This window comes from Otolemur garnettii, unplaced genomic scaffold (genome assembly GCF_000181295.1).
Source record: "Otolemur garnettii isolate 467f Iridium unplaced genomic scaffold, OtoGar3 scaffold00099, whole genome shotgun sequence".
NCBI classification, from domain to species: domain Eukaryota; kingdom Metazoa; phylum Chordata; class Mammalia; order Primates; family Galagidae; genus Otolemur; species Otolemur garnettii.
Genome location: NW_003852494.1, coordinates 6,887,142 through 6,905,320, shown reverse-complemented (window position 1 = coordinate 6,905,320; position 18,179 = coordinate 6,887,142).

Sequence of the window (18,179 nt, the reverse complement as noted above, 5' to 3'; positions counted from 1 at the left end):
CTCTTTTTCCCTATTTAATAATTATTCACTACCTTTTTCTTTTCTCCCAATGAGAGAGAAAGGAGATGCATCTATTAAGTCAGCTTGATGTCTAAATGAGATGATTTGCTAAATTATGATAATCTAAAGCAATCATGCCATGGCACACTGGCATATTGAGTCATACTTCAGGGTATAAATATGTAGGGGTCAACGTGCCAGCAGCAATGCTGTTTTATTATTATTATTACGATTATTTCTAGTATTATGTAAAAGTCAACTCAATCAATTTCTTGCCTGCATCTTGTGTGAGGCAAGGCAGAAATTAAACCACTCCTGGAATTTTGTCTTGCTAGAAAACCACACATAGGAACCATGATAGCCCCCACCCCTGCATTGAGAGGAAAGGCTTGACTGTTCTCATTCTCTAATAAGTAAGTACCTTAGTCATTTGGAGAAATCTTTTGGATTCTCATTTTTGCAAAATCGCTCGTAATTTGTAAAACAACCTTTCTCTGGGTCCCTTTGTTGTTAAGGGGGAGCGCAATAGCCTTGTTCCAATCACTGTAAAGAGCGACATCAAGTTCAGGGTTTTGCTTCCAAAAGGTCTACCCAGAAAATGATCCTTGTTTATTTTCAGGACAGAAAAGAACTTGGATTTTCCCTCTACAATGCTGTCAGGAGCTGTTCTCTCTAACAGCCACATTCACTCTTCCACACAGGTGACGGACAGTGACATTACCCACTATTGTAATCATTATATTTTCCTCATTTCCATCTGAAGAGAAAATTGCACACGTTATTATGTCCAATGGTGTTTTAAATGAGTCTGTGTGTTCATATATCATATACTGCGAGGTACTGAGAACTGTTATTTAGAGGAAACTGACAGGAAAAAAACGAGACGTTATTTCTTATTCCAGAATGGAGGAAACAGGGGAAAGAACACACATAAAAAAGGAATAGTTTGTCTTTTTGAGAGTAATACCCTTCCTCCCAGATCATAGTGCAAATTCTAGAGTCACTCCCTAAGTAGGAGTTGCCAATTAATGAAGCCATCTGTGGACAAGCTGGATTTTAAAATATGTTAATTTATTGTGGGCATTGCCTTGAATTACTGACCCCTTTAGGCTTCCACAATCTCCCATTCAAATTTTTACACAGAGCGAGCAAGCGTTGGAGTTTTTTATCTGGCACTGGTTTTTATTTAAAATCACATAGTTCAAAATAATTGTACCTCCCTAAAACTCAAGTCATTTTCATCTCAATAAATGATTTCCTCTCTCCAGTAGATTAGGGAAAAATTACAATAAAAAGTAAACAAATAAATAAGCAAAAACACTGGCATCATCTCTCTCTCTCATATTCATATGTGATTCCATCAGCATATTTTGTCCACAGCTTCAAATATCCTGGTCCAAGCCGCCAACACCATTATTACCTGTATGACCACGACAGCTTCCTGACTGCTCTCTTCCATTTGGCCTTTGGTCTGCTCTCAAAACAGCAGCCAGAGTGGGCACCTATTAGAAGTTACAACACGACAAGTTTCTCTTCTGCTCAAATTCTCCATGGTCTTCCAAAGTCCTGGGAAAGATAGCCACAGTCGTTCAATAGCAGAGAAAACCCACCATGACCCCTCCCTACACCCCAGACACGTGCCTGCCCCTGGGCCTTTGCACTAGCTAATTGCACTGCTTGGAATCCCAGGCTGTCTACAGGGGTCACTCACCGTCTCCTTTCATCTTTATCCAAATTCCACATTTCTGGGAAGAATTTTCATGGAATCTTTCTAAATTACTACTTTCCTTTTAGCCATTCACACACTCTATCCCTTCCTTGTTTCATGGTTTTGTTTTGGTTTGTTTTTTCCCTTTTTGGCACTTTTCATGGTGTAACATACTATTGATACTGCTGGGTATTTTATTTTTTGTCTGCACCCTAATATCTTCCATGAAGACAGAGATGTTGTCATTGATTTTGTCATTGTTAAGTCCCTGGTGCCTAAAGTCATGCTTGCCACGGATAGGAGGCTCTAAATATATATTTCTTAAAAGAATTATTAAGAAGAAGACAGAAAAGTTAACTATGTGGCCTTTATATAATTGCTATTGCTAAAAGGCTCAAAAACGTTTGAAATGTATGTGTCCTACTTTCTAAGAGAATATCAGAAATCAATTAGCACAAAAAGTCTACCCTAAGTCATAAGGAAGTAGAAATGAAAATAATAGGATATTTCATCTCTCAAATTAGCAAATCTTCTAAAAAATAAAATGGTATTACCCCATATTAGTATGAATAAGCATTTTCTACACTGCCAAAGAGGGAGTATACTAATTATTATAATTTTTCTTTAAAAATATTTTGGCAATGTATAGCAAGGCCTTAAAAATATTTATAAAAATTAAACTAACAATTCAATTTTTAAAATTAATCTAGAGACTGGCTGGATGCGGTGGCTCAAGCCTATAATCCCAGCACTCTGGGAGGCTGAGGAGGGTGGATAGCTTGAGCTTAGAAGTTTGAGGCCAGCCTGAGCAAGAACGAGACCCTGTTTCTAATAAAAATACAAACAAACAAAAAACAGCTGAGGCAAGATAATCGATTGAGCCCAAGAGCATGAGGTTGCTGTGAGCTATAATGCCACAGCACTCTGCTCAGGGTGCCAGAGTGAGTCTCTCTGTCTCAAAATAGAAAGAAAAAAATCTTTCTATTTCTAATCTAGGGAAATAACAACAGAAGAAGACAAAGGCATGTAAGAAAATATTTACTGAAACTTAGCTTATTTTTCAAAAATGGAGAAAATTCTTTTTATCCAAAAGTGAAATAACTGGCTAAGTAAATTATATTTCAGCTATTTAGCAATATGCTGGCCAATGAAATCCTGTGTGGAACCTTACCAAGTAGTCCAAGAAAAGCGATGTTCTTATGGAGGGTGAAATTACTGGCCACAGTTCTCCAGCCCTCCCCATGTTGACAGTTGTCTTCAAGATGGTTCATTCTCTTACCTTGCTTACATCCCGGATGTTCTAGTTGGACAGTCAAGGAACTTCTACTTGAAAGAGGAGAATAATTTACCGTGGCCAAATCAAGTTGAATTTTCAACCAACGTAAGACAAACAGGCTCAGCGGGGTGCTGACCTCACACAAATCAGCAACGGGATGAAACAGAATTTGTCTCCCAGGTCTGCCCCAAAGGTCTTCCATCCCTACTGCATTTTCTCTGGGACCTTTTGGTGAACACAGCCAAGAGATTCAGCATCTCCAAAAGATTCTAAAGGGTCTCTTGCAGTTTCCCATGAATCAGACAGAGTTGAAATTGATTTCTATTGAGGGGACAGTCTCTCTGCCTTAGAGCAGACAAATACAAGTTCCCCCTGCTAGTGATGCAGTGAATGAAAACACCTTTCCAGTGAAACTCGTACGTTTCCCTGCAGGATATGAGTGGGCAATAGAGGGTGGGTGGGCACAGTGCTGGGGCAGGTCAGGCCACGGCCCCCAGAGGAGCATCAGTCTCTCTTAGCAAAGGACTGATCCACTGGGCAGCTGAACCAGCATCCTGCCTGCTGTCACTGTCAGGGTCATTTGTCTCTGCTCTCCTCTTACTGCCAGCATGGCTTTAGAGAAGTCACTTTCGACCCTCAGATTTTCTCAGGTATAAAATAAAGGCGTTGCTTTCTGAGAGTTCTAAAGTTGTTTTAGTTCTGATGGGCTGTTCATTTTAGGATCCTTTGTCATCCTCCTGAAAACTTAAATTTAAAAATGTAATATTTAAGCCAAGAAAGAGAAAAAATAAGCAATTCATGAAATCTTGTAAATGAAAGGCCCAGGGTGATTCCAGGGGGACAATAAAAGTCATCAGAAAACTGCCTCCACTTTCTGCCTCTACTGAACCATCTGTAGGTTGATGATCCTTCTTGGAAAGAATATCCCTTCATGGTGGCAGGATGGCATTTAAAAGCCCAGTAGTTTCAAGAAAAAGGCCTAGGGTGAGACGATTCTTAATGAAGCCTCCTTGGTCAGGTGGTCACCATGAAGCAATCGTGGCATCCACCGAAGTAGAATAATGTGCTGATGGCTGGAGCAGGCATCAGTGCCATCTGAGGCTCATAATTTGAGAGTGAAGGAGAGATGATTCTCCATAGGAGACTGGTCTGATGAAGGGAGAATTTGAGTTGTGCAAGTGAAACTGTAGCTGCCACCAGGGTGTTCTGCTAAGGATCATCCTACACAGTCACCTTCTTCATTTTAATGGTCATCCAGCATGTTCTACGGGTCTGAGTTTACGACATGCCAAAGCCCAGTGATTACAAAATGAGCTGCATGATCGTTTCACCCCAAAGCAACATTTTATTCAAACCTCTGTTTACTTGTTATATTTTTATAACCTTTCAGTATTTAATCTCTTCTCTATGACGTGATCCTCACAACCACTCTGAGATTAGGTTCAGTTTTCTCAGTTTTGTGAGCTCTCTGTAAATTTTCCTGTCCTCACCCACTATCCTGGCCCCGACCCCTCTGCCCCTTCCTCCTTTTCTCCAGGTCTTTGCCCAAGTAGCATCTTCTCAGAGAGTCTCTCCAGGTGCACCTAAGCCTGTTGATCTTTCCTCTGTGGGTCGTGCTCTCTGCTGCCTCACTCAGCACTACAGGGCTGAGCATCTATTGCCTGGCAGGATGTACTGACCCGCCTGTCTGTATTTCTACGTGTTGTCTGTCTCTACCCACTAGCATTCCTTAATCTAGGGTCTGTGCGACATCGTGGGTGGGGGCAGGGGGTATATGTTCTCTCATTAACTGCTAACAGAAAGTCAGCATTCCTTTCCATTGCGACAATAGGCCACCAACCCAGTAGTAGCAGCAGGACCTGGGGCTTCATCTTTGGTACAAACTACATACACTTTCATGTTATTTTAAGCTTTGCAGATATTCTGAATTAGCTCAGGTTTTCCCTATTGTTGAGAAAAATTCTGAGGTGTGTCCTACAATGTCTCTGAGAGTCTAGGGCAAGACTGCTCTTAAACCCATCATTCTCACACACTTTTACAGACCTTCCTATCTTCCAAGTTACTTCCCACTCTCCTGCCCCTCCCCCAATGACTCCCATGCACCGTCTTTTTCTTATTTATTATAAAATACCATAAACGAAGCCAGGTGCTTTTACTCACTGCTGCTTTATGCTACAGAATGGTGCTATTTGAGACTCGCGTCCTGATTTATACTTTATAAGTCTCTTTCAGTGATATTGTCATTGTCATATAGACGCTCATCTGCTATCTCACATAGCAGACGAGATTTATTTTGAAATAGAATGAGATGATACTAAAGTGAGAAAAGAAAAAAAAAAACCTCAAACACCTGCCACCAGACGCCTGTGTCTTTATAGTGCCTGGGAAATCAGGTACTTCGTTTCGTGCCAATGTGACTCATGAAAATTGGCCCCAAGCAACTCAAATGGGTCTAGCCCCCCGGCTGTGATCAGGCGTATGCCACGCCCTCATCCATCTAGGAAGAGTGAACACACATCAGTGTAAAGTATTTAAAATGAAATTCTGCTATCTCATGATCAAAACTCTGTCTGGAATCATGAACAAAACAGGTGTTGACTTGGTTAAATACAGCCCAAATTTCTCAGCAGACTAGATATAAAGCAACTCGGAGCTACCTGTGCTCTCAAGAGCGCAGACTCACAGCCTCACTGTGAGCCTCTGCACCGCAGGGGCCACCTTGGCTTCTCCCCAGCTTCCCCCAGCCCGGGTGCTCCTAACACACGTGCCCCTGCATTACGCCCCTGCATTTCTCAATACCAGGCTGGCAGCATCCCTCTTTATTCACGTGTGAGTGCTGGGGCATCTAATCTGGCAGAGTGCAAAAAGCAGGGGATTTGTCTACTTTCAGTGCCCAGGGCTGGGACCTGGGGGACATAATTCATAACCATTACTTCTGACATTTCCTCTCCATTGTCATAGGTATCTCAAGCGAGGAATCCACAGCTGAGCGTGAAAGCTCTGATGGATGGCTCTGCCCTCTCCCTGCTTAGAAGCAGGGTGCCCGGACCCCTTAGAAGCAGGGTGCCCGGACCCCACAGCTGCCCACCTAACAAGTGTCCTAGCATGACACAACTGTCCCCAGGTACTAAATGCTTTAAATGCAAAAGGGGAAAAGGTGGAATAAAAACAGGGGGAGACTAAAATTGTCCCCCCACCTAAATTTTCATGCTATTTCCTAACCACGTGTATTTAGCAAATATCCACTATTATTAAGTACTGTTGTAAAGAGTTGTATTGAGCTACTGATAGAATAAAGAAAATACTAATAGATAAATAGAACACACATATGCAATATTTTGTAAATCTTGATGCATCTGCCAACTTAGAAAATTATCACTAGAATCAAACTAATGACTAAAAATTTTACCACTGTCACTTTGTATTCCCTCCGACCTACCCCTCTGAGGACGAGTCCCCTCCTATTTCTGCATACAAACAATAATTTTCTTTCTTATGGGATAGATAGGTTTTCATTTTTGATGATTTTACAAAAAATGAAATTGCCCATTTTTTTCTTGTGGCTTCTTTGTAACTTAGCACTGCTATTTTCAGACCCATTAGAATTGTAGCAGGAGTAACTTCTTTCATAAAACCCCAATCGATTTTGTTGTATGTAGTCCTTTGTCTGTTTTGATCCCCCCATAGTTTAGTCGTATCGATTATACCCTTGTTTGTTTATCCATTCACCTGTTAATGGACATTTGAGCTGCTTCCAGATTCTGGCTGGTACAAATCAAGCTGTTATGAGCATTCATGAGCAAGTCTTCGTATGGGCCTCGGATTGCCTTTCTCGTGGGCAAATACCTAGAAACAAATGTAAATTAATTGCATTTTTCTAAATCTGAAATTGTAAAGCGGTGCCATTGTAGGAGGCGTGGTGGGGAATCTCGCTGCAGTTTTAATTTGCACTTACCTAATGACTAACGATGTCGAGCATCTTTTTATGTCCAGGCATCCATTTGCCATGGATCCATTTTGCGATGTTGGATGTGTGTTACAAACGATGCCCTTTGAACTGGAGCTCACATTGAAATTACATACGGAGCAATCAGCTGCGGCCTGAGAGAAGAAAGCTGAATAGATTGGCAGTAAAATGAGAATGAGCCTTCTGGTGAAAAATGCAAGTGGCTTCTGTCCAAATGATTCCCTAATTGCTAGTCATTTGTGATGAACCGTTCTGCTGTTAATGAGGATGGGCTATGTGTCCTACCTGTGATGGTGACAACTGTTGGGGCATAATACTATAAGCGGGAAAGACTTTCTAATAGATGTCGTTAGCCTGCACTCCAGGAGGCAAACGCCACACGTGAAAGAGCCCAGACGCCAGGCTGTGAGTTCTGTGGTCTTTCAACTCCCGACTGGCTAAGGGGTGATCGGCAAATTCTCTGTGAACCCTGGGAAGAGCAAGATAATGACCTGGGAAAAATCTCCCTCCCCACTTGAGTCTTGAGGTTGAAATTGATTAGATGACATACAAGGTCGCCATCCAAATCAGACACAGTTTGCGAACTTTCAGCCTTTGAATTAGAACAGTTTGCAGCAGAGACACATACTCTAATGTGAAGGACAGTTAGGCTGGTGAGTGACTGAAGCCAGCCTGCTGGGGTGAAGGTGTGCTGGGGATAAGAGGGCAGTGGTCCGTGTGGATTAGGGGCAGACCACCACTTCCTCCGACTGACTTGGCAAGTCCCTTAACTCTGTGCTTCAGCATCCTTACTTATAAAACCAAGCAACAATTTGCACTTGCTCTTAGTACAACTGGTGCAGGGGGAGCCCCTCTGAGAAGATGCACTGGACTGCATGATGGCACTGTCCTGTCCACTAGGGGCAGCCGCTCCTGGGTTTTAGGTGGTTGCAACCAGGGAATAATATGGATCCACTTTTGCTATTTTTTTTTAATTCAAATTAATATGAGGGTTCAAATTTTTAGGTTGCATTGTTCTCACTTCCAAGGTGATATCTCAGAATGAAAAAAAAAATCCAATGTACTCAATACTAATATGAAACCAATATATAAACAAGGACACACCCACACCAATGATGAAACACAAATATAGATCTTTTACTATTTGTTTGTTTGTATTGATAATGCAGAACTCTTGACTTCAAGTAAAATTCCTAAATTCCAATCTTGAAAATTAAGTGAAAAAGCTAAAAAATATTTCATGGGCCAAAGTAGATTGTGTCTGGCCCACAGGTGTACAACAGATTTCAATCACGTATGCATGTCACCCGCAATGAGGCAGGAATCTGGTTTTAATGCACCAGCGGTAACCACGACTGCTGCTGCTTTTTCTCTGTTATTAATATTTGTCACTTGTTTACTAAATGCAGGACACTCTGTCACCAGCTCTGGTTTATTCTCCCAGCAATGTCATCTCCAAATAACAGATGGAGAAATAGAGGCTCAGAGAGGTTCAAGGGTTTGGTCAGGTCACACAGCCATCAAGCAGCAGAGCAGGGATTTGAACTAGGCCTTCCCATTCCAGAAGCAGTGTCCCTGCTCTTTCTTTGGCTTCCTCTGCCCAGGGACAGATGATGGCCAAACCAAAGCTGAGCCAGATGTCTCCATTCAGGACAGAACAGCCCCTGGAGGGATAGCCAGACAGCACCCCAGGCAGGGGGGCTGGCTTCCCACCTTGGCCTGCCTCTGTCTTGAGTCTGCTAAAGCAGCCCCTTGATGAAATGGGTCCGAGGCCCTGGCCGCCATTCTGGCAGTGCTCCTGCTTAAGCATCATTAAGTAAAGGCTGCCTGCCCTTGCTCCTATAGACACTGGCGTGTGCATATATATGTTCTACATTCAGAAACACTATTCAATTTAAATATTGCAATCTGGTTCAAAATATTCTTAATGGCTCTTAGGACATAATTTTCCACCTTCATCGGTATTCCACTGCACATCCCTGGGTAGGCATTGACCGCATAGACCATCAGACTTTACACATCCTATTGGGTGATACTCAGTGTTCTGAGAAGTCAAAGACTTTTTACAAGATCATTTTCTCTCTCCCCCATGTCCCCTTAGAATCAAGGTCATGGACTGAACCAGATGATGCAGAAGTAGTGCTTGGTCTACACGTGGCTTGAGCAGCCACAGAGCTGAGGATCTTTGCCATTGGTGATGCCCATTCTCAAGCCATTCCAATGGCAGGAGGTCCAGCCTGGAACGTTTAAATGCCAGTGACCAACAAGAAAACCTTTGGGATCATCACAGACACAACATGATGCTGTGGAGATAAAGCTGGCCTCAGTTTTAGAGAGACGTAGGTTCAAATTAACTTTCTGCCTTGCTGTCATCTTGGAAAAGTTATTTTTTTAATTATCATTTGTTGACTTGTTTTTGCTTTGAGGGATCTGTTCTATCACAATGTTGCTGTTACTAAGTTTTTTTTCAATTTCAAAGCATTTATTGAATAGATAATAGATGCAGATCCTAAAACAAAGATTACCAAAAGGTAAGGAGTACAGCCATAGATCTGTCTCACAATGGTTATGTTCCATTTCTTAAGCTGTATGTTAATTACACAGATGTCCATTTATTGGTGTTCTTTTCACAGCATAGGTTTGTTTCTGTATGTGTGTACGTTCTTATATATACATTTTCTTTTGCAAACTTTTACTGTCAACCTTGAACCCCAATGCTCTATTTTCTCTCTTCACTTTCTTTTTAATCTTTGTGGAGTCAGTCTATTCACCTACAAATATACTTAAACTCCTCCCCCTCCCCCCACAGGGCCTATAAAACCCAAGTAGAGGTAAAAGTAGCCCATCTCCTATACAAATGGCAGCAGAGGAAAAGAGCAGTCTCCACTTTGCTTTGTTGTTCAACAAAATATACTGGTCGATGTTTCTTATCAATAGAAGGAAAATGCGTTTCATTTTTAATGACCATGGTACTGTCGTATCTCATAAAAGAAGAAATGTTGGTTGTTTCCAAATTTGCTAGAAGCAAAAATATGGTAATATATAGGGATACGGACATATGTATATATCTTTGTCCTTGGATGTTAAAATAATGGCTGAATGAGAGCCTAGAAACAGGAATGCCGAGTCCTTGTACACTTGCAGCTCACTTCTGGACCACTTCAGCTTTCTTGCTGATTGTCTCATGCAGCCAGGTGACAGAGTCTTGCTGTCTCTGCCAACACCAGACAGAACATGCAGCAACATGGCAGCTCACTGTATCTGCCTCGTGGTTCAACGAGAACATTACCACTTCCAGAAACACCAGAGAAACACCCAAAACTGTTCTACTGGAGAGACAGACGTTAAGAAGTGTTGGCAGGATGTGCAGAAGCCGCAACCCTTATGCATTGCTGTGGGATGGTTGAAGTGGGGCTGCAGCGGTGAAAGACAGTTTGGCTGTTCCTGAAGACATCACACATTATAATACATCAAATGCCCCAGCAATTCTGCTTCTAAGTATCCCCAAGTCAACTGAACCCATTCATGTGCACAAACACTTGCAGGAGAATGTTTTTAACTTTCACGTCCATCAAAGCCATAAATGAAAATACTTGCATGTTTATCTATAAAGGAAGAGATTAAAAGAAAAAAAAAACCTGTAATGCATCTACACAACGGAATGCTATTCAGCCCTAGAAAGGAGTGAAGTACTGATCCACAGCACATGGATGGATCAAAAAGATGCTGTTAAATCACAGGAGGCTGACACGGGGGAACACACGTGTATGATTCCACCAACACTAAATGTCTATAAAGGAGGAATCTAGATAGAGAAGGTGGTTGGCAGGGCCTGGGATGGGAGCAAAAGTTGATTCCAAACAGGTATGAGGGGAGCTTATGTTGTAAGACTGGTTTAGGCTCATGATTGCACACCTTGGAAAGTTTACTGAAACTTGTTACACCCATTTGTTCCAGACTCTCTGGAAGACACACAGATGAAAAAGACACAGTAGTCTCTTCCCATTGCTTAGGACCCAGTAACAAACTGAACATCACCAATCCTCTCAAAGTTCTTTATTTATATACTTGGACAGACGTTTTAAAGTGGGAAGATTTTACAATGAAAAAACATCAAGCTTTCTAGCCAGACCTAAACTAGTAAAAGATCTATTACACTACCCTCAAACACTCACATAGTATCAGCAGGTGGTGCTGGGTCCTGGCCCTCCAGCTCCTGCTCTCAGTTCCCTTCCTCCTCAGCCTCCTCACTCATGCACATGGTGAACCTCATTTCCTAGAGATGTGATTTGAGGACCTCTGACTTAGGCACTCTTGGGACCATGCTAGGGATAGCTGGGGTTTTAGGAGCACAGAACTCTAGGCAAAGTGACAACAGGGGTGACCAAAATGAAAGAGGTAGATGGGCATTCTTCCTTCCACTTTGGAAACTCAGATTTCTCTAAATCTGAATTCCTAGATGGCAATGTCTTCTGTATACCTATAGCAGCTTCATTTTAGCTGCAACATTTTGGCATCACCTTTGTAGGAAGAGATAGACAGATGTGGCCTCAATTTGGGCGTCTACCTTGGAGACACCTTATGCCTCCTTTCCTCAGCAGGTTAGGAGGGGGCAGCACAGGCAAGAAGAAGTGGGCATCTGATGGGCAGATGACAGAGGCAATCTCACAGACCCAGACGCCACCCACCTCCCTGCAGAAGCCAGCCTGCTTTCACAAAGCTGCCTCTTAAATGAGAATTCTGAACAGCCCACAAGGGATACTCAATGGGCACTCTGATTGGAAGTGAAAATCACAGGGTGGTGCATGGTGCTCTCAGAAAATTAGAGCATGTTCTGTCCCATTAGGTTTTTACTGCCTGGCGGCTCATCATGGTGAGTAACGGTGCCCATCTGTAAGCTCACATCCCCTGGAGAGCGACCAGGACTTCGTGATCATCGTCAATGAATAAACTGCCTCATCAGACAAAGGTAAATATTCTCCAGAGGCTGATATAATTCTGGGGAGATTGAAAAAGGTTATCAAGTTGGCCTGAGGTCCACAGTGGCCCTTTCCCTGGTCGCCTCCAATTTTGCCTGCTCTTTTTCCATCCTCTATTAAACCTCTATCATTTCCTTCACCTAATCTTAAGTAAGGTACTTTCCTCAAGGGTATCAATTAGTGTTTTATACTTTCTTAAAAAAAAATTATGGGGTAAAACTTATGGCAGGCTGAACTGACCAAAACTGGTTATAACAACACTCTTCAACATCTTGTTATGACATTAACATTCTTCCCATCCCAAAGTGAAGTCTACATCCCCCCCACCTTGAACTTGGTAGGTCTGTGACCATAGTGTAAATAACTCAATGTGGAGTCACAAAAAGCAATACAACTTGTACTGGGGCCCATGTGGGGCCCTTATTCTTAGGAGCCAGCCGCCATTCTATGAGGAAGCCCACACAACATGAGGACAAGGGTAGCTGTTCTAGCCAACAGCTGACAGCTAATACCAGCTGCCAGGCTGTGAGGAAATGAGCCTTGAGTTGATTTCAGCACTGACTATGGGGCCACGTCTGCCTCCTACAACTTTTGAATATTCTCAGCTGAGACTTCAGATCCCATAAAGCAGAAAAAAATAATCCACCCCATTGTTCACTTTTCAAATTGAAGACTCGTGAAGTTCATAAATGACTGCCATTGTTTCATGCTATTAAGCCTTGTAGTGATTTTTTGCACAACACTATCCAGAACAAAATCCCCCATCCCTTATCAAAGCAATGTCCTTAGGAAAGTAGGATAAGTTGACTGCAGCTGGACAGGACACATTCCTAAGCCTCATCAGGCTCACAGATAGATGCTATGCTCTGGGCACTGCTTCTTGCACAGGCCCTGCCAGGAATGCAATGCCTGCCCCTCTGGTCCCAGTCAACACTTGCTCAGTGAATGACTGAGTTGACTGTCCTCGTAATTGAATGGCAGCTTGCAGTTTAAAAGGCAGGATAGGAAGGACTTTGCCATCAATGCAATGGACTAATGGCAGGTGAAACTCCCTTATTCCCTCCCAAGATTGTATAAAAATGATGAAAAAGATTAAAAAAGTGAAGACCAGCCATTAGCAGATCAGCAAAACCAATATGCTCTGGGAAGACAAAAAGCCAAAAAGGAGGTGAATCAGTGTCAAGGTGAGCTTCATATAGAGCATGAATATAGAGATCTGAACAACTGGGAAAGTTAGGATTCTACCACAACATGTAAATATTATGAATGTTAAGAAATTAACACAGTGAATGAAAACATAGCATTTAAGAAGTGGAGAGACTGCCAACTCCTTCCTCTTTCAGAGGAGGGAGCCAGTCAATTGGCCACAATTAAAACCCAGGATTTAAAACAGAAATAGCAGAAATAACAATGATTCTAGAAATTAAACACTTTCTTTTTAAACCTCAACAGATATTTAAAAAACCAATTGTCTATTGTAGTCGACTAAATTTTGTTTGAAGTCCAGCAATGTTAGTTACTTTGGATTCTTGGTCTCCTATTAAAAATAATAAAAATAAATTTAGCATTTTTTTATTCAAAAAAAGACGTGCCACCTACAGTGTATTTTCTATTGATTTGATGATTCATTTACATACATCACGCTCAGGATGATAACTGGATAGATGAAGATCCTCTGACATTAAAAATGGAAAATTTGGGCTCTTAAAATTTGAGATTTATTTTTGCTTTCACTTTCTAATGCCATTTGAAAATTTTATACTCAGCATCATTTTTAATAAAAACTGAAGTCATTACCAAAACATGTGTCCCCAATGTCTCCAAGAGGGTGCCTATGATGTTGGCTGATAGGATGGAGGCAGGATGCAGGATGCCCTGTGACCATCACTGCATGGTGTCTTGGGAGGCTTTGGTGAAGATCTTGATGGGCCAAGGAGGTGGTCCCACCTTCGAAGGAGGTGGGGAAAGAACAGGGGATAGTAGAGAGTGTGACTTGAAGCAGTAAATTCAAGAGAGAAGAGGGTCAAATGAATCACAGAACACCACCAGAGACCATAAGAGACATTACTGAAGTCAAGTGTCTGCCAGCCGATAAGTGGATAAATAAAAGTGATCTGACGGCACAATGGTGTGAGTGTTACTCAGCCATAAGAAGGCATGGAGCCCTGGCACACACGGCAGCACGGATGAGCTTTGCCAACATGATGCTAAGTGCAAGGAGCTGGACACAAGGGTTCCCGTATTGTGACATGTCCATAATAAATCTCTGGAGACAGAAAATAGATCAGCTAGTAACAGTGAAAGACTGAGGCTTGAGAGAAAATGGGTATAAGTCTTCATGTCAAAATGATGAAAACATCATAGAATTTATTGCCATGATGGTCAAACAACTCTGTGAATATAATAAAAGCCATTGAATTGCACTCTGTAGGCTTGGTGCCTGTGGCTCAAGTGGCTAAGGCGCCAGCCACATACACATAAGGTGGTGGGTTTGAATCCAGCCCAGGCCTGCCAAACAACAAGGACGGCTGCAGCCAAAAAAAAAAAAAAAAAATAGCTGGGTGTTGTGGTGGGCACCTGTAGTCCCAACTACTTGGGAGGCTGAGTCAGGAGACTTGCTTGAACCCAAGGAGTTGGAGGTTGCTGTGAGCTGTGATGCCATAGCACTCTACCCAGGGGGACAGCTTGAGGCTCTGTCTCAAAAAAAAAAAAAAAGAATTGCACTCTGTAAATAGGTGAATTGTATGGTATGTGAATATTTTAATAAATATATATGTGTGTTTACCTATATACCAAATATGATGCTTTTATCTATCAGAGATACATTGTAGAGAAAGAGAGCTTAAACACAATTAAAATGTCCTCTGGGGAGTAGGTTTTAATAAAAACCACAAAAGGCTAGAATCGGGAATACTCTGCGCAAGGAAACGTGTAGCAACCCAGTCTCCCTTCTCTGCAGGCAGAGTGTGCAGCCCGCAGGCTTGACCACTGCCGGCCACGTGCTCAGAGCTCACGTCTGCTCTGATTACAGAATGATTTCAGTGCTCGTGACGTTCTTCAGGTAAATATCGAGAGAACCGTTTCTTCTCTTAAACATCTCCTCCTTTCTCTTCTTTAAAGCACATTGCCCTAAAAATAAAGAAAAGTGTTCATTTCCATTCTTTCACCATTCAGTAAGCCCTTTGTGAATCACATACTTCAAAAAAAAAAAAAAATCTTCAGAATGCCTTGATGAAGTCCGTATGGTAGGATTTCATTTACTCATTTATAGATACGTATCTTAAGGTGATACAATCCCAGACGTTTTCTAGGCCATACTGCTGGTAAATGGAGATCTGGAATGTGGACTGAGGCAGTCTGAACATATGACATTTGTATGCTGCAGAAGAAATTGAGGAATAGGAAAACGGACCAGTAGCTACATCCATCATCCGTGTTTAGCTGTAAAGAAGCCGATGAAGTCACACTGAAAGCAAAGAGTATGGTGCGGCATGTCCAAGCAGGTGGCTCAGACCAGGAGGAGACGGAGGCAGAAATTCTGACCTGACGCTTGGTCGTGCCTCTCATAAACAGCTTTGCGTTCATGTTTCTGTTTCGTCAGATAACCAGTTCACTTAACAACAGTGAAGGAGCTTATTTTTTCAAAGAGAACATTATTGTCTGAGAGCACCGCATCCCGATGACGTTACCGCCTGCAAAGGAGTGTGAAATGGGAGCCCCGCACCTCACATCCCTCCCCTTGCTCTTCACTGGGCCCCCACCACTCAACAAAGCAAAATGGAGCATACGAGTCTGCCACGCACCTGGCTGTAGGAGCTGTTTTCGACACATGTCATAAATATTAATGGTGTTGACAGACCTTTAAAAATGTGCCGTGTCCCATTCTGGCCACAGAAATACCCAGAATTCTATTAACGGCTAAGGGACAACAGTTTCTCTCTTGAACTTGTTTCGCTGGGTCTATTTTTCCAATCCATCTTCAAAAAGGACATGACAGCTGGGGTATTTCTGCAGAGATGCAGGTCAACTGAACCGAATACCTTTGTAGTTTATTTCTCTCTTTCTTTTACATTTATTGGACTCCTGGCTGCTCCCTGAGATCAATCGTTTTTCCATTTCTATAATATATTTCTCACACACTAACTCATAGAGGGCACCTCATATATGGGTGCCTGGTCATTTGGGCTGTTATGGCAAAATACCATGAGCTAGGTGGTTAATAGACAACGTAAATTTATTGTTCACAGTTCTGGAGGCCAAGATCAAGGTGCCAGCAGACTTGTGCCTGGCAGGAGCATGGTCTCTGCTTCATGGATGGTGCCATATCGCGGTGTCCTCATGGTGGGTGGTGGAAACAAGCTCCCTCAAGCATCTCTGATAAGGTCACTAAGCCCATTTCTGGGTGTGAAGCCCTCATGAGCTAATCACCTCCCAAAGATGCCGCCTCCTACTATCATCACATTGGATATTAGAATTCAACATATGAGTTTTGAGGAGAAGCAAACATTCAGACCTTAGCAGTGTCTTCATCTCATTCCTGGTTTTCCTTATTGTAAACTGCATGAGGCCAGGAGCAGTGCTTTTCTGCTATACTCAGTATCCTGTATTATTCCAAATACTTAGTACTTAACCCTGTGTCCAACATATACTGGCAACTATATATATAAAGGAAATAAAAGAATGGGCAGACAAATGAATAGCCTGGTCCTTTTATGTGAAAGATGTAGAAAGAGGCCCGGGGAACGAATCCAACTTGCTAGGGTCTGTTCCTTTTCCCTAGAGATGAAGCCTTCAGCCATCCATTCAGACTTCCTTATGCAGCATCTTAGTCTGCTTAGTCTGCTTTTATCACAGGCTGGGGGACATATTTATCACAGCTCAATTCACAGTCACTAAGATGTGGGGGCTGAAAGTTTAAAATTGGAGTGATGGTCAGTTTTATTCCTGGTGAGGCTCTATTTTGGACTCGCAGACACCTGGCAAGAGAGAGAGACAGACAGACAAACAGAGACTGACTCTTCTTCCAAGGGCACTAATCCTATCAAATCAGAGGTGCATTCTTTTAATCTCATTTAGCTTCAATATAGAGGCTCTATTTATAAGTATACTCCTATTGAGAGTCAGCTCTTTGACATATGACTTGAGGTTAAGGGGAGCATAATTCAATCCATAGCAGATTTCATAAAAACAAGCTGTATCACAGGCCAAGCCATTCTCCTCCTTCCTTTTCTCTCCCAGAGAGAGAGCTTCATCCCACACTCCAGGACAAGGGGACCTCTGGGCCATCCCATCCAGTGCTGTTCCACACCCTGCAGTGGCACATGCTCCCTGAGTCTTAGAGCCCATGGTGGCATCCTCTGTAGGCTTAACCTGCATCCAGGGGGGTTCTTGTCCATGGGTTCCAACCCTGCACAGGAGCTGGAAGGAGAAAGGAGACAACAAACAAAAATGAAATGCCAACTTCACACGTCCTTGCTGAACAGAATGCATACATTAGGACACAGACAAAGAGGAGGCAACACTCAGAAGAGGCTGCAAAGAGCAGGCTAATATAAATTCCAGCAGGAGCCTTTGGACTGGGCTGCAGGAGACAGAATATAGACTGGGCTGTCATCGCTTTGTCTTCACTGGCTCGTTGCAGTTCTGACAAATGTACCAAAGGAAACCACTCAGTAATCCAGTCCTGTGGAAGAGTGGGAAGGGGAAAACAGGATGCATTCATAAAATATGAATACCAAAATTCCCACTGTAATAGGGCCAGTTTCAATCAAGAGATTATAGTGACCCTTGACTACCATTTCCCCCTTTTTGGTAACTTTCTATCCCTCCAGTTTTTTTTTAAATTAAATCATAGCTGTATACATTAATGCAAACATGGGGTACAGTGTTGTGTTTTCACATACATTTTGAAATACTTTCATCAAGCTGTTTCACATAAATTTCATGTCATTTGCATAGACATTGTATCAAAACATTTATATTCTAGTTCTAGAAAAGTTCACTTATACCCTTGTTAGACAGATATATAGGTGATCTTTCCAGTCACCCTCCCACCACCCAGCCGCTCTTTTCCCCTCCCCATATTCTTGGGCTAATTAAGTTGTATCTTTCATTTGAGAGCTACAAATTAGTTTCATAAAAGGGCTGTATACATTGGATACTTTTTCTTCCATTCCTGTGATACTTTGCTAAGAAGAACATTTTCCAGTTCCATCCATGTAAACATGAAGGAGGTAAAGTCTTCGTTTT